Source organism: Chiloscyllium punctatum, chromosome 36 (assembly GCF_047496795.1).
Source record: "Chiloscyllium punctatum isolate Juve2018m chromosome 36, sChiPun1.3, whole genome shotgun sequence".
Taxonomy (NCBI): Eukaryota; Metazoa; Chordata; class Chondrichthyes; order Orectolobiformes; family Hemiscylliidae; genus Chiloscyllium; species Chiloscyllium punctatum.
Window position 1 is genome coordinate 75,958,702 of NC_092774.1, and position 21,180 is coordinate 75,979,881.

Genomic DNA, 21,180 nt, shown 5'->3' on the forward strand with positions numbered 1-21,180 from the left:
GTGTGTTCGCTGCCCTTCTTTGGCTTCGAAGCTGTGCGCTTTTGATGGGGTCAGGAAAATGTTCCCCAAACGGAAATCTTCTCCACAAAGGGGTTTCTGAATTGAATTAATGTCTAACGGAAGGGATTGCGTCTGCTGAGAAGACGAGACCAAAAGAGAAACACGGCAGGTTTGACAGTACCTGTCGGAGAAAGCAGAATTTTGAAATGTTGCCTCTGATTCTCTTTCCACAGATGTTGCCTGACCTGCTGAGTTCCTCCTGCAATTTCTAACTGAATGTTCATTTCATCTTTTGGGGTGAAACACCTAAATATCTGCAAACACCATGTGCAGATATTTAACCCTTTCGAATCACTGTGAAGTGATTGGATTCAAACAAACTCTGCGATGATTCACTCTTTCTCAGCTCCACAGGCAGACAGACCTGGGAAGTCAAGCTGTCAGTGTGGTTCTGTATTCGTGGGCTGAGTGGTTAATGCGATGGACTTGAAATCCATTGCGGTTTCCCCACGCAGGTGTGAACCCTGCCGAGTACAAAATGAGAAATGTCGTCGAAAAGAAAGGGAGTTTCCTCCCCGGCTTCTTTTTAAATTCATTTCGGTGGAGAGGGAAAAATATTTCACTCAAATTGGGACTGGTGGGAATCTGCAACCCACTGCCTGTTCGGGTGGAACAAGCAGATACCCGCAGAGCTTCTTTTGAGGCTATGAGCAAAGTGTTTGGAAATGAGACTAGAACAGTGAGGGGCTTGAAATCGTGATCGAAATGAAGCAGGCACCTGAGGACAAGGGTGTTTCCTTTGCCAGTGAAAGATACTGCTTCACAAAGTTGGGCCTGTGGAAGGGAATCAGTGACGGTGATTATCTTTGGTTGTTCACCTTGTGAATGAACCCATTGCTGAGCATGTCCGTGTTAACGTCAGAACTCTGCAGCATGGTGGCGTAAGATACGTACAGGGCCGGGGCGCAATGGATGATGCATCTGACTCCACCTACCTGTTTGAAATGCAGCTCTCAGCTTCTTCACACACCCCAATTAATCTTCTCATTGTCCTGAAGCCGGCATACGGTTTGAATTCCCGATCTGCAGGAATGAGAATCCTTTCACTGTCTCGCGTCAGTAAATGTCCCTGAGAACATCTGAGTCAACTCACAGCGCAGTCATATGAGGGGAAGCTGAAATAGCCCCACATGCTGCTCACGGGCACATTTTATTCTTCACAACTCAACGCCTCAACCACTGCGGCTCCTGGCAGTGGAAAAGAAACAATCACCAAAACCCAGTCTAAGCTCTGTGAATCTTCAGAAAATCAGCAAGCGTTCATCCCATCGGATTTTCTATCCTGGGCTGACAGGGATGGGTTTTGTCACTCTTTTGTAGGGCATTGCAAGTGGATGTTTTGCAGAAAAGCACCACAATGGAATCTGATTAATGAGGACCTGGATGTTTTCGGTCTTTGAATGTAAGTGTTGTGCTCCAGGACTTTGCTGTTCACAGTTTATAATACTTATCTTCCCAGTCCCCTGTATCACTTGTCGACAATGTTTAATTTGTGTCTTGTAATCCTTTCACTGTCTGCTAATGAGGACAGCGTTTCCGTGTTTTACCTAAATTATCTTGACCTTGCATAGCTCAAGCCTCAAGCTAATTTCACGAGAAACCTTCTCCAGTTCAAAAGCCAACTGTTAATGATGGCTCTGTTTCTTGTCACGTGTCCAATTTCGGATCCCTTATACTCCTTCAGATCCAGGTTTCGCTCACAGAAACAGAACTGTCACCAAATACATTTACCAATCTACGTTCATCCTATCGATTGTATTAGCATCATCAACACTTCTCATCAAAATAACTCGAGAGACTTTCATCACAATTTTCTGTGAACAGTTCTACATTAGCTTTGCTGAATGAACCCCACAATACTTGAAGTGGCTCCTTATTTTCGGTCCTGATTATTAATCTCTCTACGCATCGGAATGGATCCTTCCCAACCGCTCTATCTCTCATCAATGTGTGTAGTTCAATTCGATCTCCCATCAGCCTCCTCTGTCCTGATCAAATCCAGGGGAACAGGAAACGTTGGGGCTATGGCGCGGACAGGACAAGCCCAATACTCACCTTTCCTGTTAGAAGTATTCCATGAGAAAGTTTAGAGCACAACTTTAGGCGTGTAGTTGTGGCCGAACACTTAAGGTGTTGGTGTAGAGATCCTTTGGGGCACCCCCCGCCCAGGGTGGTAACCTGCTGGCTATGCATTCTTCGCTGGTGATTTTAAATGACTTCCTGTTGGTTTCATTATCGCTCAAACTTCACAAAACCCGTCTCAATAAAGTCCCGTTTTCTCATGTCTGGGAATTGATTGCCAAAAAAGGAAACTCGTTTTCTGAACAAACAACGTACCAGACTCACAACGTCAGCTCTGTTTCCCTTTCCACAGATGCTGCTCGACCTGTTGGCTTTCTGCAGTATTCTCTGTCTTTATTAGGCACAAGTGCTGCTTTTCATTCAAGAACTTCAATCCCTGTCCTCTGGTAACTGACTCTGGTCAGTGGCAATTGGTTCTTCTGATCATTAATCTGCCCATTCCCACCGCTTCTTCTCCCATCATGACCAACAGCCCCAGGAAATCTCCAGTTAACCTTCTTTGCTTCCCTTCCCCGCCCCCACCCCAGGTCGCCATCACCATCCATTCTCTCTCTATCATTAGAAGGGCTTGATACAGCGATCAAAGAGGGTTTGATGCACGAGAAAGGACGGGGGAGGATACTCAGAGTGACATTGGACGGGGGGGGGGGCTCAGAGACTGGGGGAAGAGAAAGAGAGAAAATGGGCAGGAGAGCAGAGCATCGGGGGTAGAAAACGCATGGGGGGACACAGGATGGGAGCAGACAGAGAGAATGTGGTGAAGAGGATTGGGGAGGAGAGAGAGAATGCGGAGTTGCAAAGTGTGAAGTGAAAGAAATTGGTTGCAGAGTGTGGGGAGAGAGAATGGACGGGGCAGTGGGTGGGGAGAGAATGGACAGGTGTCAATGGGTGGGGAGATAATGGACGGGGGCAGCGGGTGGGGAGAGAATGGACGGGGGCAGTGGATCAGGACAGAATGGACACGGGACAGTCGGTGGGAAGAGAATGGACAGGTGTCAATGGGTGGGGAGATAATGGACGGGGATATGGGTGGGGAGAGAATGGACGGGGTCAATGGTTGGGGAGAGAATGGACGGGGTAGAGAAAGAGAGCAACAACGAATGGCGGGAGAAGGTGGGGGAGAAAAGGAATGGATGGGGGCAGCGTGTGGGAGGTGAGAGAAAATGAGTGTAAGGGAAGGGACTGGATTGGGGAAGGCAGAGAGTGGAGCGATAAAGGGAATAGATGGGGACAGAGGGTGGATGAGGGACTGGACAGAGGGCAGAGGGTGCAGAGATAGAATGGACGGGGTGGGAAGAGTGGCATGTGTGGGAGAGGGAGAGAAGGGACTGGTAGGTTAGGGTAGAGAGAGAGAATGGACAGGGGATGCTATGGGGATGTTTCAATGGGGAGCTGGTGAATGCATCCCACCCACTCCCAGCATACCCTTCTCTGCACATGTGCAATGCAGACTTTTCTGAATGACACAAGAGACGAGTCTGGAACACTGTGTGAGTGCAGTCACCCTCACATCCTGGCATCAGCAAACCACTGCCTTTCTGTTTTAAAAACTAAATAAAGATGTGGGCTATATGCTAAGGATGGCGAGATGTGGCTGAGAAACTGAACAGAGGGTCAGCACTTTCAGGAGAGGGGAGCTGGGGAAAGGCAGGAGGATGGAAGGATGAATTTGGGTTGGAATCCATTGAAAGGTGGAGGAATTGAGAGACAGAGATTTCGGGTAGAAGATAGAGAAGGCTGTTCTGTGCAAACCAAACTTCTTTCATCCTATTTTCTGCCCTGCGCTGATAGCAGTGATCTGTTTTCGCAAGGTATTAGAAGAGGAGGATTTGCTTTTCAGCCAGGGACAAGAAATGTAGTCAGGGCCTGAATATCAGCAGTGTTTGAATCCAGTGTTTGTCTGCAGGAAATGATTTCAAATATCAACATGCATTGAGAATCCCCGTGAATACACGCAGCCTGCGTGGGAGTGCGCAAGGTTTCTAATTGCGCAGAGAACTTTAATTTTTCAGCGAAATGTGGACCAGTATTCTCGCTATAGACGAGCCCTTCATTGGATCGTTGGAATCTGCCGAGTAACAACGACACCTGCCCCGTGGAAACTCTATGGAAGCAGATTGAATTCCTCAAACTGATTGGAGTGTCACCAGGATTGGGGAGAAGCCAAGAGCTGGAGAGGGGATTCCTCGCAGCGCCAGGGACCTGGGTTCAATCCCACCCTCACAGAGACTGTGTGGATTTTGCACTTTCCTACCCCTCCCCCACCCCCTGTCCACGTCGGTTTCCTCTGGGTGCTCGGGTTTTCTCCCATGTTCCAAAGATGTGCAGGCTAGAGTGGATTGGGCGTTCTAAATTCAGGGATTAGCTGTGGGGATTATCGGGTGTGTCGGGGGGTGGGACTACATTCTTCGGAGGGTCAGTGTGGACTTGGTGGGTCAAACAGCCTGTTTCCACAGTGAATTCCCCCATCGTGTCTGCAGCCTGGCTTCCAGCTCCATCTCTCTGTGCCAAAGGTCCTCCAGTATGTGTATTCCTTCATTTCCAGCACCCAGAACGTCCCACCTTCTGCAAATCGAAAGACAAGTCCCACCCTGACCTCTCCAATGTGTGTGGTGTAACTGCTTAATCACTTTTAGAGGCCCAGCAAAGGCTGATAGCCAAGTTCGGAAACCAGGAGGATGGCCTCAACCGCGAACTTGGGTTCATGTCACATGACAGGTAACCCCACTTCACTGTTCCGCTCTCTCTCTCTCTGTCTGTCCCTCACTCTCACACATACTCTTACACACTCACACGCTCGTGCAGAGCCTTTCCGATAGACATGCTCTCTCTCAGACACACAATAACACGCCCCCCCACTCACACCCACGCATACATCTTCGCACATGACGACACTCCATCACACACACACTTTACCCAGCATGCACACGCACATACACACACTCTCTCTCATGCATGCACTCACACATTTGGGGTGAATTTGCATTTACAGGATTATATATTTGGAAATAGAACCAGTCTGACTCAAGATTGGGATACAGACAGACTCTCACCTCACAGCTTTCATGCGTTGTTTGATGTGAGGTGTTACCTCCTTTTAAAAAACATCAACTTTCCTGGAGAACGTGACTTAAAAGAAGTTCTGGAATGTACATATTAATGAACCGAAATCTGCAGCCCATTTTAAAAGATGAAAGATTTAACAGCAATCTAGGTTTCTTCAATACGTCACTTATGTTGAATGACACGATAATGTTTTTGCGATATATTCTGTGTCTTGTGATCCTACTCCACAGCTACCTGAAGAAGGAGTAGCACTTCGAAACCTAGTGCTTCCAAATAAACCTGTTAGAATATACCCTGGTGTTTGTGACATTTTAAAACTTTGTTTCCAGTGAATACAGCCCACACCTCCCACTGTTGCCAATAATCTTTGCAATTCCAATGAAACAATGAACCTGAAGTCCTGAAAAAATATACAATTTGTAACAATATTAGCTACTCATTCACTGGTCCTTCTGAGACATGACATTAGTGCTGGAGGCTGAAAGAAATGAGCAGCTTTAAAACAAAAACCTGTTGGACCTCACAGGGTCTAAGCCGGGCGGTAAGTTCAGGTAACCTTTACTCTGACCCTATTTTGTGACAGCTTCAGATTTCCCCAGGAGAAAGGCAGACAAAAAGTAGTTTTTCAAGAAAACACCTCCAGCTCAAAGTGCACCGACTCCCCCCACCCCACTTTCTTTGTTGGTCAGCTGAGTTGTCCGTTTGTTACTGGATCCTTGGTACAGCCGGGTAAAACATGCAGCTGGGATAACTGAGTGAACCCTTTCCCGCAACGGCAGTTTCCATCACTAAAAAGGACATGAGTGAATCAGATTGTGTTTTTCCCCCCTAAAAGTGGTGTCATCCTTAGATTATGAAGTCCAGATAACTGACCGAACTCCAATTCTGCAATCTACCGCAGTGGGATTCGAACCTGGGACGCCCCAGTGCTGGGTTGATCGGAGCACTTGGCCATCGCTCCTCCAACCCCCTGGTGCTGGCACGTGAACTCGGTGGTGCCTCCTCAGGTGGGAGGAGCAGGTGAAGCCCTTTTGGAACTTACAGCAGGTGAATGGCCTCCCTCCAGTGTGGACCCACTGGTGGGAGGGCAGTGCAGCTGACTGAGTGAGCTCTCCCCTGCACATGGGGCACGTGAATGGCTTCTCTCTGACTGAACCCCTTCCTGCACACTGAGCAGGTGAACGTTCTCACCGCGTTGTGAATGCGTCTGTGGGTTTCCAGCACTGATGGGGAATGGAATCCTTTCCCACAGTCCCCACATTTCCACGATTTCCTCACTGGGTGGAGCTTTCCTTGTGTTGCTCTGCGTCTGAAATTACAAACAGTGCGGGGATATCGTCTTTCCCACCGTGAGGGGTGTGATTTTAATTCCCCAATCTGAGTAAATGGTTTGAAGCACTTTTCACAGTCAGCGCACTGAATCTCCCTCACTCGGTATCTCAGTATTCTCCCTGCCACACCAGTGTCCAAAGTCTCTCAAGCAAACAAAAGCAAACATTTCTTCTCGATTGGAATGGCTGCTGATATTCAAGTCCCAATGAATCTAGTGGCTCTGTCAGAAGTAGATGTATCATTTTCTTTCAGATTTCTTTCTGCACGTCTTCCTGCAAAGAAAATCACAAAATAAGTGATCAGTCTGCACAGTTAAATGAACATAACATAGGTGGAAATTCCTGAAGATTGCCAGATGCCTGGTGATCACACATTACCCGGCACACAGAAACCTTAAAATAGACTTAGGTGTGTCTCGAGGTAAACTTCATAACATGGAATAAACTGCCTACAAAAGTGCTGGAAATGGAACTGAATCAAGGATATGAAAATGAAATGTCAAGGCTGCTTGAGAAAAGAAAGCCAGTAAACTTGCTAACTTACTTTCTGTCTTTGGATTAAATAAAAATGATTTAAAAAGGACGTAACTCCATTACTACATTAGAACGTGAATAATAATTGCAAAGAACTTTTACAACAGCCAACAATATCAGAGATACACCATATGAAGCAATGCGTTTGAGGCAGTACGGTGGCTTAGTGGTTAGCGCTGCTGCCTCGCAGCAGCGGGGTCACAGGTTGGGCTCCAGCCTCTGACAACTGTCTGTGTGGAGTTTGAACATTTTCCTTGTGTCTGCGTGGGGTTTTTTCCGGGTACTCCGGTTTCCTCCCACAGGTCAGGTGAATTGCCCATAGTGTTAGGTGCATTAGTTAGAAAGAAATGGTGGGTTACCCTTCGTAGGGTTGGTGTGGACGAGCTGGGCCGAAGGGCCTGTTTCCACACTGTAGAGAATCTAATTTAACCTAGATGCGTGTAGATATATATATCAATATGACAATCCTTTCAATGCGGCTCAGTTCAATCAGAAACTACACTTTTAATTGTGAACATGAGAAAAGAAGTAATCCTTTTCCAGGGTGCAAACTGCATACGTGACTAACTGAGGGAATACACAAGGAAAATACCGATAAGAGAGAAAAAAGTTGTTGAGCACATTTGCAGAGTCTTCTCCCTCTCTGGATTCACTCCAGTTGCTACGAGCAAACCTCGCTGTGGGCCAGACAGCCCTGCATCGGGAAGCACTGGGATGGTCAACTACGACCAGTTTACATGGAGAACACATCTCCACATTAAACAGCCTCGAGGCAAACTTCCCATCCTTCCACTTAAAGTTCAAAACCCCTCAAAGGGAAATTCCCCAGGTAAGTTTGGAAAAATTTCTTCTCGATGTTCGCTAATTATTTCTATGAGCACTTTGTTAACGTTTGAACGTTGCGAGTTTTGAACATTTTTGAGTCTGAGTGAAATCACAGATCGAAAAACAGAATGTGGGAATTTAGACAGTTTAATTTTCAACATCGGCGATATGTCTGCACAACAGCATATGACACGACATCAGTGAACCTCTTCTGACATCATTCTCAAACGTGCATGCCACACGCCAGATGAAAAGCTGAATACTTCTCTGGAAAAGCTGCTGTGCAATGCAGGAGAATGGCACAATGGGTGCGTGTTGGGACCATAACCCAGCTGAGAAACCATTCTCTCCCGCCAGCACAGCATCTTTCTATCTCTCCGAAAACAGACCTTTGGAGCAAGTTCACAATCAAATCTGTTCATAATCCCCGTATTAATGTAACTGACACCTCTCACCCCAAGGCTTTCAGCGAGAGAGAGAGAGAGAGAGAGAGACAGCAGAAGAGCGAATGGACTCTGCCCTCCCTCCACAACAACGTGCAAGTAGAAACAAAATGGTTTAATTATCCGCCAGTGGAGATCGCCCAGTTCCTGGGGATGAGACAAACATCAGAGCTCCGGGGACAGAATGACAAGCAAATGTTCTGGAAACTCTTTGCTGCTTGCAATTCTTGAAACAATGTGGAATGTATTTCACTCTGAGAAAGTTTCAGCTGCCTCAGAGTCTCCAATGTACATTGCTCTGTTTGCTGCCAGCTCAGAGAGAGACCAATAGGAAGGACGTAGGAGTGAATAACGATCTGCGTGGGAGGGTGAACAATTGTTAATGGAGACTGTTAGTAGCTAACAATAAGTAGTGTGTCACAGCAGACTATGAGATAACGCGGAGTCGTGTGTTTGTGTGTGTGTGGTAGGAGTCAAGGACATGGGGGAGTTCAGGCCCGAAAGTTATGGAACTCGATATTGAAGACCGGAGGGCAGTAGGGGCTCCAAGTGGAAAATGAGGTGTTGCTCTTCCATCTGGAGCTGGAACACTGCTGCAAACCTGAGACAGAGATGTTGGTCAGGAAGAAGGGTGATGTGTTAAAGTGGCAGGCAACCGGAAGGTCAGGGCCTTTTTGCGGACAGAGCCGAAATGTTCTGCAAAGAGTCACCCAGTTTATGCTTCATGCTACATTGGAGAAACGACACTGTGCGAGCAGTGAATGCAGTAGACTAGGTTGTGGCAAAAGTACTGGTAAAGTGCTGCTTCATCTGGCAGGTATGTTTGAGTCCTTGGTTATTCAAGAGGGAGCAGGTAAATGGGCAAGTGTTACACATTTGGCGGTTACAGGGGAAAATGCCTTGGGATAATGGTCGATGGATGCCTTGGGACTATTGGGACTATGGGAGATGATGAAAGTGAAGAAAGAGTGGACTGAGGTATAACACCTGCCCATTTACCTCCTCCCACATATCAATCCCTGAAGTTTGAAGAAAGTTCCGTTGAATGATTCAGTACCACGTGACCCATGAACTGATTTATAATCATGTTCCGGGGCCAACGTCATTATTGAGTCACAACAGCTGCAGGCCATCGCTGGGGGCTTGCCTTATGACTTCACGGTGCGGCCGGAAGCGCCGGGAACAGTTTAGGAAAGAGACCGCCCGGTGGGTCAGGCAGCCCTGCATCGGGAAGCATTGGCCAACCACTTTCAGTTAACGTGGGGAACAAATGTCCACATTCAACAGCCTCTTTCTAATTTAAGATCAAGATCCTCCAAACCGAAATGATCCAGCTAAGTTTGGAAGAATTTCTTCCAGGTTTTCGCAAATTATTTCAGTGAGGACGTTGTTAAAGTTTGAACGTTGAAAGTTTTCAAATTTCAGCGAAATTGCAGTTCCTGCACATCAGGCATTCAAACCTCTTCTCGGCTCCGGGCCAATCCGAAAGCTCGGGAACAGGTAAAACACTGAAAGATTCGAAGGCGATGGCCCCAGTGTAGGAGAGCTAGTTCCTAGTGACATGGATGTGCCTGCAGAGGATGAGATCGGACTGTCCCTATGTCTCCACAATGTATGTCCCAGGCTTTATTATGGGAAAATAAAACTGATGGCTAGGCAAACTGAATTACGTATTAATTCAGTACTAGCTTCCTTGAAGAGATTGTGGACGCTACCCAAATGCCTGTCATTGTGCTGCTTTTTGTCAGCGCGCTTGGCTATTAACTGCAAGGTTGGTGTTTTGAAACCACCCAAGGTGATTTCACTCCTACCGCTTTCTTAGCTGCAAAGTAGCATCTATTTAATTGGGTCAGGAAAATGTTTCCCAAATGGAAATCGTCTCCACTGAGGAAACACAAAGGGGTTTCTGAACTGATTCAATGTCCAACGTCAAGGAGTGCGGATACTGAGAATCCGAGACAGAAAGCGAACCTGCTGAAGAAACTCAGCAGGTTTGGTAGTACGTGTGGGAGAAGGCAAAGTTCAGAAGAAGGTATGAAATCTTGTCTCTTCTTCTCTTTCCACAGATGCTGCCTGACCTGCTGAGTTGCTCCTGCAATTTCAGTTTTTGTTTTAACTGAAAGCCCATATCATCTTTCGGGATGAAACACCTAGACACGCCAAATGCAAATATTCAACCGTATCGAAACCTGTGAAGTGTTTGGACTCAAAAAACTCAGCAGTGATATACTCTTTCTAAGCTCCACAAGCAGAGAGATCTGGGAAATGAAGCTGTCAGTGTGGTTCTGTACTGGTGGACCGAGTGGTTAATGCGATGGACTTGAGATCCATTGCGGTTTCCCCACGCAGGTGTGAACCCTGCCGACTGCAGTTGAGAAATGTCGTCAAAAACAAAGGGAGACTGTTCCCCGGTTTCTTATTTAAGATTCAAATCAGTGGAGTTGGGAAATATTTCACTCACATTGGTAACGATGAGAATCTGCAACCCACTGTCTGTCAGGATGGAACAAGCAGATATCAGCGGAAATTTTGATCGAAATGAAGCAGGCACCTGAGGACAAGGGTGTTTCCTTTGCCAGTGAAAGATACTGCTTCACAAAGTTGGGCCTGTGGAAGGGAATCTGTGACGGTGATTATCTTTGGTTGTTCACCTTGTGAATGTTCCCATTGCTGCTCATGTCCGTGTTAACGTCAGAGCTCTGAACATGGTGGTGTAAGCTACTCTCAGGACCATGGGCGCAATGGATGACGTATCTGACTCCACCTACCTGTTTGAAATGCAGCTCACAGCTTCTTCACACACCCCAATTAATCTTTCTCATTGTCCTGAAACCGGCATATGGGTACAATTCCTAATCTGCAGGAATGAGAATCTTTTCACTGTCTCGTGTCAGTAAATGTCCCTGAGAACATCAGAGTCAAGTCACAGCGCCGTCAGAGGAGGGGAAGCTGAAAGACCCCACACACTGGTCACGGGCACATTTCACTTTCCCCAACACACCGCCCCAACCACTGCGGCTCTTGGGAGTGGAAAGGGAACAAACACCAAAACCCAGTCTCAGCTTTGTGAGTCTTCAGGAAATAAGAAAACTGTTCATCCCTTCGGATCTTCCACCCTGGGCTGACAGCCTTGATTTTAAATGGCTGTCCAGTCAGTGCCGATTCGTTTTGGCTGGAAAAAAGTCTTCCTTATCTCATCCCAGCATTTCTTGCCACAGAGACCTGTGTGGCAGAGTTCATGTATATATTTCCTTGTATAGTATTTTGTAAATAACATTCGTTTGCTGGTTGTTTGTATCGGGTATTTCAGGTTCATTAGCCGCTGTTTAAGTGTGTTGGTAAATTTGTGGGCGACCATGATGCTGAGAGGGTTGAGTTGTCTGGACATCATTTCACAGATGTCTTTAATGTAAAGTAATGTGCTAGTGTTTCTGTCGACGTTGTGTCTGCTTGTGTCAGTTTGTTGATGTGAAATTGGCACACTGGTTTTATTGGGTAGGCAAAAGTGAGGACTGCAGAGGCTGGAAACCAGAGTTTAGATCAGAGTGGTGCTAGAAAAGCACAGCAGGTCAGATAGCTTCCGCGAGGATCAGGAAAATCGACGTTTCGGGCAAAAGCCCTTCATCAGGAATAGAGGCAGGACCCCTCCAGGGTGGAGGGATAAATTGGGGGGTGCTGGGCCGAAGGTAGCAAAGAGTGCAACAGGGGGTGGGGATGAGGTGACAGGTCAGAGAGGAGGGTGGAGCGGATAGGTCGGAAGGGAGATTGGCAGGTGAGACAAGTCTTGACGACAGCGCTGAGCTGGAAGGTTGGAACTGAAGTTAGGTGGGTGGAGGGGAAATGAGGAAACTGCTGAAGTCCAAATTGATGGCCTGCGGTTGAATTTACCCGAAGCGGAAGATGAGGCGTCCATCCTCCAGGCATCGGGTGGGGAGGGAGCCGCGATGGAAGAGGCCCAGGACCTGCATGTCCTCGACAGTGTGGGAGGGGGTGTTGAAATGTTGGACCATAGGGCGATGGGGTTGATTGGTGCGGGTGTCCTGGAGATGTTCCCTCAAGTGCTGTGACTAGACTCTGCGAGGAGTCTCCAGTCTCCCCAATGTCGAGGAGACCCCATCGGGAGCAATGGATACAAGAAATGATATTGTTGGATGCACAGGTGAAAGCTTTCCAACTGCTGTGGCCTGGATTCGATTTCCGAGCAGGGAAGAAAATTTCAGTAGAGCCATCAGAGCATATCTGCATCTCCCTGGTGGTCTAGTGGTTAGGATTCGGCGCTCTCACCGCCGCGCCCCGGGTTCGATTCCCGGTCAGGGAAGCAGTTTTCTTGGGGTTTATCGGATACACGCTCTTCTCAAATGCGCTGTACAGTTAATTATTGATCTTCGGAGTTCCTGGGTGCTGCAGTGTGTAGTGGCTCGTTGAAATAGTGTCCTGATTCAGATTTGCTTGTATGTGTAGGGATGATTGCTTCTGTAGTTAAGTTCTTGGTTCGCGTGCGTTGTTTTCCTGTAGACGCTGTTTTGAATTTACCATTGACTGTTCGCTCTACTGTGACATCTAGAAATGGCACTTTGCTGTTGATCTCCTCTTTTGTGAATTTTATGCCAGTAAGGATAATGTTGATGGTGTTGTATGTTTCCTCTAATTTGTTTCATTTTTTGATGACAAAAGTGTCATCATTGTAGCGGACTCAAACTTTGGGTTGGATCATTGGAAGGGCTGTTTGTTCGACTCTCTGCATTATTGCTTCTGCTAGGAATCCTGATGCTGGTGATTTCATGGGTATTTCGTTGATTTGTTTGTAGGGCTTGTTACTGAATATGAAGTGGGTGGTAAGGCACAGTTCCATGAGGTTGGCAGCGTTGTCGTTGCTGATGAATTTGAGGCTGTATTTGTGTCTTTGGTTGTTCGCGTAGTGTCTTCAGTTTTCTTTGGCCACGTTGATGTTAATGGATGTGAACAGGGCTGTTATATCAAAGGACATCATTATTCCATACTATTCTATCTTAGTGTCTTTGGTGTTCAGGAATGTTTGGATGGAGTAAATGGAGTAGCGTGAATCTTCGACTTGGTGTTTTACTCTTCAGTGGAGGCCTTTGACTAGTCTGTATATTGGTGTTCCAAGTAGTGAGACTATGGCCTAAGGGGGGCTCCTGGTTTGAAGGGGAGGAGAACAACAACAAAGTGCCATTCCTGGATGTCACAGTAGAGCGAACAGTCAATGGGAAACTTCAAACTAGCATCTACGGAAAAACCAACACACCCAAACCAAGTACTTAACCACAGAAGCAATCATCCCAACATCCACAAATGAAGCTGCATCAGGACATTATTTCAACGAGCCACTACACACTGCAGCACAGAGAAACTGCGAAGAGCACAAGAGAAATACATATATAGTGTATTAAAGGAGAACGGGTACCGAATAAACCCAGTCCACCGATTTCTCATTGATGCTTCCAAGCTGACTCTCAAAAAGTCGGTTTGTCCCTCCATTCTTTCCTGTTTGTTTTTTGTGGGTTTGACTGAGTATTGGAGTTGGGAGGTTTTGCTGTGGTTGTACAGGACATTGGTTAGACCACTTTTGGAATATTGTGTGAAATTCTGGCCTCCCTCCTATCAGAAGCATATTATGAAATTTGAAAGGGTTCTGAAGCACCAATGGGTCTGCAGAGAGGAAGAGGCCCTTCTGCTGCCCTGAGTGCGGGAAGGCCTTCAGTGATTCCTCTGCCCTGCTGACGCACCAGTTGGTCCACACCAGGGAAGTCTGTTCTCTGGCCCCAAGTGGGAGATGGCCATCAGCAGTTCTTCCCACCTGCTGAGACACCAGTGGGTCAACACTGAGGAGAAGCCGTTCTTCTGCCCCGAGTGCAGGAAGGGCTTTGCTCTTTCTTCCGACCTGCTGGCCCATTGGTGGGTCCACATGGGGGAAAGGTCATTCAGTTGTACTAAGTGCAGGAAGGCCTTCATCAATTTCTCAGCCCTGCTGACTCACCAGTCAGTCCACACCGGGGAGAAACCGTTCTCTTGCCCGAGTGTGGGAAGGGCTTTACCCGCTCGTCCACATTGCTGAAGCACCAGCTGGTCCACATGGGGGGATGGTGGCTGGAGGGCGGGGGGGGAGGCCTTTCTGCTGCACTGAGTGCGGGAAGTCCTTCAGCAATTCCGCTGCCCTGCTGAAGCACCAGTGTGTCCACACCGGGGAGATGCCCTCCAGCTGGCCCGAGTGTGTGAAGAGGATCATGTTTTCCTGCAACTTGCGGAAGCACCAGCGGGGGCACCAGCGCTCCCAGCAATCAGATCCTACCAGTGACGCTGCCTTTAGTCACCCTCAAGGACTGAACCTCCTAACAGTTCTGACAGTGGGTGCAGTGGGAGAGTAGGTGGGCTGTTTTTGTTTTCTGCTGGACTGCAATTGACTCCCCCACCCCCCACAACCACAACCCCATGGTGACTCAGGGTTAGCACTGCTGCCTCATGGCACCAGGAACCCAGGAATACTTCCACCCTTGGGGGTCTGTGTGCAATTTATGGAGCGTAGGAAAATGGATCTGAGTAGGTTACTCTTCGGAGAATCAGTGCAGATGTGTTCGGCTGAAGGACCTGTTTCCACACTGTAGGAGTTCAACCATCAAATGAGCTTCGGTTTCATTGAAAACTGCTGCTCATTGAGCCAGGGACTGCACATTGCCAAATGAAATGATCCAGAGAAACCTACGACTGCAAGACCATCGGAGCAGAAGTTAGGCCATTCGGCCCGTCAAATCGACTCTGCCATTCGTTAGTGACAAAAGTAGTGTATATGAGATTAGGTACAGAGGGCAAACAGGCCATTTGTCCGAACAAGTCCACACCGACCCTCCGAAGAGTAACCCATCCAGACCCATTTCCCTCTGACGAATATACCTAACCCTATGGGCAATTAAGCAATAGACATGACCTGAACATCTTTAGACTCTCGAAGAAAACAGGACCACCCAGAGAAAACCAACGCAGACACTGGGAGAATGTGCAAACTCCTCACAGACAGTCACCCAAGGCTGGAATCAAACCTGGGTCCCTGGCACTGTGAGGCTGCAGTGGTTACCACTCAGCAACTTCATGTTGCAACCCGAAGTAGGCAAGCAGGAGGATGAGAGAATACAGCAAGCCAGGCAGCACCAGGATGTGGCGTCGTCAACGTTTTGGGTATTAACCCTTCTTCAGGACTGAAACGTTGACTTCTCTGTGAGAAACGAATTACGGGAATGTTGCTGGGGGTTGGAGGGTTTGAGCTATAGGGAATGGCTGAATAGGCTGGGACTGTTTTCACTGGAGCATCAGAGGCAGAGGAGTGACTTAATAGAGGTTACAAAATCATGAGGGGCATGGACAGGGTAATAGACAAGGTCTTTTCCCAGGGATGGGAGAGTCCAGAACTAGACGGCATAGGTTTATGGTGAGAGCCGAAATATATTAAAGGGACAACTTCTTCATGCAGAGGGTAGTACTTATATGAAATGTGCTGCCACAGGATTTGGGTCAGGTGTTGTCAAATGGCACTAGATTAGTTTAGGATGTCAGGTCAGCATGGACCAGTTGTACCAAAGGGTCTGTTTCCATTTTGTATGTGTCTCTGACTACTGGTCCTGATGTAAGTTTAAAATAGAGTCCAAGTAACTTTAAATACTTCAATCTTGTTGTGCTCACCTCCTGCCAAGTTTAAACATGCTGAGTTGGACAAAGTATCCCAACACTTCAACCAAACCCAGAGTTGAAGAAGTCAGAAGTCAGAACATTGAGGGGACCAAAACTGATCACAAAATTCCAGGTGCAGCCTCATCACCGTCCTGTATACCTACAACATAACTTGCCAACATCTCTACTCAATTCCCGAACTGATGAAGGCCAGTGTGCTGAAACCTTTCTTCACTGCCTTGTGTACCGATGTAATCAGAGATATAGGACCTACTTTACACTGATCCACAATCAGTGGGAGCACAGTGACTAATAGGGAAGGCAAAAGGGAGATTGGCCTTTAAATGGAGTATAAAAGTAGGGAGGTTATAGTGGAGGTTTTGATTGAATCAGCTGACAGTGGATCTGAATCACATGTAGATCAGACCAGTTTCGGACAGCAGGAAACCAGATACGTTCTTACAACAAACCACAACGATTTCATCAGTCGACTCTTAATTCCAGATTTATATTGAATTCAGATTCCACCTTCTGCCGTGGCAGGCTTTGAACCCAAGTCCCTAGAACACTACCTGGGTGAATAGTCTGGTGACAATAAAGTCGGCCATCGCCTCCCCTGAACACATTGGCTTATTCTGTTTAGAGGTAACAAAGGAGCAAGAGGTTTCAGCAGCTGCTAAGTTGTTGATATTACACAAGGGAACATCAGCACTCTCAGTAATGGCACACACTGAAGTCTGTGTCCTGTATCAGAGGTAAGGGCTCGGGAACCAGAAGATGGAGGAACAGGAACATGCCATTCAGCCCTTTGAGCCTGCTTCTCCATTCAGTAGGATTCTGGGTGATCAGGCATTCCCCACATTCACTTTCCTGCCCTTTTCCTGCAACTGTTCATCCCCCAACTCTTCACGAATCTATCGATCCTAGTTTTAAAGTGACATGAAGGCTGTCAACAGAGTTACTGAGGTGGGGGTGGGGGGCGGGTGGACGGGGGCTCAGGTCGAACTTGGGGACTAAAACAATGTCTTCACACTTCACAATATTGAACTAAGGGAATGTTTATGGTTATCCAATGCTGGAAATTGGGCAGGCATTCAGATGAAATTATTGGTAAATTATGAATGACAGAGGAGTCAGAGAGAAGTGGTGTTCAGGCACAGTTGGATATCATCAGTATAGATACCAACACCAGCAGCTACGGTTAAACAAATCAGAACGGAAGACGCTAAAAGCAGACCCTCCCAGAGGATAGAGTGATGTTGGAGAGGGTCAGTACTGTCATTAACCCTGATCAAGGCGGGAGTAGGCCACTCGGCACTTCGAGCCTGCTGCAATATTCAATAAGATCATGGCTGATCTGAATTCAACCTCAACTCTACATTCCAACACATCCCCGACAATCTTTCATCCACTTGGTTATCAACAACCTATCTACCTCTGCCTTAAAGATTTTGAATCCACTGCCTTTTGAAGAAGACACACAACCCTCAGAAAAAAAAAGAAATCATCCTCATTTTTGTCTTCTACATTTAAAATATGACCCTGTACTTTCAGATATTAAGATAGGGACACAAGCTGCATTCAAATACTACCTGTGAACAGTTAATTATGTCAAAGTGCTTCACATGAACATACTGAGAATTCCTTTAAAAATCACAAGACCGGAGCACAGATTGGGACAGGTGACCAAAGACTTGGTCAAAGGGACAAATTTAGGGCAATCTTTTAAACAGGTTCAATTTCCCAAACATCAAAGGACAAAGACGTGAACAACAAACACAAAATAGCAAAGAATGGGAAACAACAGTGTAGTCATAATGTCACAGGATGAGTAATCCAGGGAACATGAGTTCAAATCCCACCACAGCAAGAGGTAAGATGTGAATAATTCAAATCATAAATGGGGAACACAAAGTAAGTCTCAGTATGGTATCGATGGCACTGACGTCAATTGTCCTAAAAACCCATGTTCATCAATGTCCTTTCAGGAGGGAAACTGCCATCCTTGCATGGTCTGACTTACATGTGACTCCAGACCCACAGCAACGTGGTTGACTCTTAAACTGCCCTCTGAATTGGCACAAGCAAGACACCTTGCACTTAGGGATGGATAACATACATCAACCTTGTGAAAGTGTCATAACAGAAATTGCTGGAGAAACTCAGCCAGTCTGGCAACACTGGTGGAGAGAGAGAGAAAGAAACAAAGACAATATCCTGGCTTGAGTCCAGAACAGTTGTGAAGAAGGGTCACAGCACTTGAAATGCTAACTCTGCTTTTCTCTCCACATGTGCTGCCAGTCCTATTGAGTTTCTCCAGCATTTGATGCATTTTTGTGTTTCAGATCTCCAGCATCTTCAGTTCTTCATTACACTGAATTAGGAAAGCTCAAATCCCATAAAAGGGTAGAGCAGAAGGACTGGAATTACTCAGCAAGTCTGGCATCAGCTATGGAGATAAAAAGAGTTCGTCCTTCGGGTCATTGAATGATCTTACATCAGGGACAAACTTTTGGGGAAGCTGCAAGAATAAAAGGCATTGGCGTAACTTCAACATCTGGGAGAACTCTCTCAGCCATGGGGGTCAGGCTGACTCAGCATTCTGGTCCTGTTCATTACCTGTTAAATTCTCCATTTGTTGTTCTTGTTATATTTCTACATGGTTGACACATTCCTATGTTTTAAAATGAAATTGCAAACAGACAAGAATTTTCCATGTAAGTAATCATACATTAGAGGGTTTGGAACGTGAATGTAACTTTTAAACAGGAAGTATTTATTCATGCATGGGGTGTGGTCATCGCTGGCAATGCCAGCATTTATACCCATCCTTAACCACCCTGTGGTTGGTTGGAAAAGTGCATGAAGATGTCTCAGATTGTCTTGAACAGCACAGCAATCTCAAAGATGGGTGTGCTCAGGTAGAAGTACCCTCCACTCCCACAGCCAAGTCTGCATTCACTTCAATTATAGATGCCATCTAAACCTCCCAGGACAAGGACAGCATGGGATGACAATCAGAATAAAGCTTCCTCTACTCTTAAATTTCAAGTGAAGCTACCTCAACACTGTCCCCAACAAACACTGCCAAGACAGAGACTGCATTGAGTTAGATACAGAGTAAAACTTCCTCTACACTTCCCCATTCATACAGTCCCAGGACAATGACAGCAGAGGGTTAAATAAACAGTAGAGCTTCTTATATTCTGACTGACATTTAGTACGTCCTACAACAATCCACAAGGAAAATTCAGAACTGTGACTGCAATCTGGTACTGAATTCACACATCCTAATGGGAATAACAGCAACAGAAAATCATGTCGTGACACACAGATAAAACACACACAATGTACAACAAAACTAGACTGTTATTGGGATCAAAGACATTTAAATGACAGGAGACATAGTCCCTGCAGTGATCCGAATGTGAGCTGAACAAATTTCACACTTGAACAATATTCTCTGGGAATGCAATGTCCACCTCACCGCTGTCTATTCAGTTCCTCTGCTCTCGTTCAGGGCTGAGTTGCGGATGACCACATTGTGGCGTGGGGGTCAAGAGGTTGGACAGTTAAGGTCAACTTGGATTGAGTCCATCCTTTTTCATGCCAGTGAGGTCGAGGGTCGCTCATTTACTCAACTTATAATCGGGGACAAGGGGATGTCAGGCTGGGCTTCTATCAGTTTGAGTTTAGAAGAAACAGTTGATCCGATGGAGCTGTATAACATCTGGAGAGGACTTAATGTAAATGTAATGTCAACTCAATTCTAGCCAGAGACTAGTCTCTCATTTAAGATAGGAGAGTTTTGTTTTTTCTCTCAAATGTTCTCTAGTGTTTGAAATTCACTTTTTAAGATAGCAGCATGTGGTGGTGTCACGGTGGTTAGCACTGCTGCCTCACGGCATCAGTGACCTGAGTTTGATCCTACTTTCGGGCCGACTGTCTGTGTAGAGTTTACACATTCTCCCCTTGTGTCTGCGTGGGCTTCCTCTGGTGCTCTGGCCTCGTTCCACAGTCCAAAGGATGTGCAGATGAGGGTGGATTGACCATGGGAGATGCAGGGTTACAGGGATTGGGTAACGAACTGGGTCTGGGTGGGACGGTCACTCAATGTTGACTCGATGGCCTGAATGACCGAATGAGGTGGACATTGCATTCCCAGAGAATATTGTTCAAGTGTGAAATTTGTTCAGCTCACATTCGGATCACTGCAGGGACTATGTCTCCTGTCATTTAAATGTCTTTGATCCCAATAACAGTCTAGTTTTGTTGTACAACGTGTGTGTTTTATCTGTGTGTCACGACATGATTTTCTGTTGCTGTCATTCCCATTAGGAATTGGCCAAAGCAATCAATAGTATGCACTTGCTTTATGGTTACCAACATCAAATTACATTCATGGTTTTGGTTTTTTAATCTCTTACATTATCGTATTCAACCAACTACAGCATTTAGAAACTTGCTTAATTACAATATTCAATATCTGCAGAGTACTTTTTCTTTTTGTCACGACCATTATCTTGAACTCTGACGTGTGACCTCTTCATTGCTGTCAAAGTTCCTTATTTATCCCGACATTGTCATGGTTTTACTTTGTCGAATGTCTTCCTGGCTTTTGCAGTTAAGACCCTATATTCTGCCCTTGTCAACATTTTCCCTTACAATTCTGTACTAAGGATTTCATGAAAAACCTCAGAGTGTGGTGAGACTGCGGAACTCACTACCATAGTGAATACTTGGGGTGGAAGACACGACAACTAAGGGTAAGCAACCCAATACAAATGAATGTCACTGTCACTAGATTCACAACAGAGTGAAATTAAAACATGCAATGTCCCTCAATTTCTCAACTGTTCCTAACCAGACTTGATGAAGAACAGATCTTGCACCTCAACATTATAATTTAAACAAAAACCAACAATTATAAATATGGCAAATTTTCTAGGGCAAAGTTAAAGAAGATAATCTAATTAATAGCAATGATTCAAATCCTTTGATCAAGTCCCCTACCATCTCAGAGACTTAAACTTAAGTGGCAAATTAAGAAAGAATTTTTTTTAAACTTACCAATTCAAACAAACAGTTTCCAACAATGGATTGCCAAGCCTTTGTGCAATCCTTGGACCATTTACTGTTTCACAGACAGGGAACTGTAA

General features: G+C 46.2%; 1 non-coding gene across 1 annotated transcript; it reads left to right on the forward strand.

Moving 5' to 3' along the window:
• Window positions 1-12,587: 12,587 nt before the first annotated feature.
• Window positions 12,588-12,659, forward strand: trnae-cuc (transfer RNA glutamic acid (anticodon CUC)). Its single transcript has one exon. It is a non-coding gene; the product is annotated as a tRNA-Glu (tRNA).
• Window positions 12,660-21,180: the final 8,521 nt, after the last annotated feature.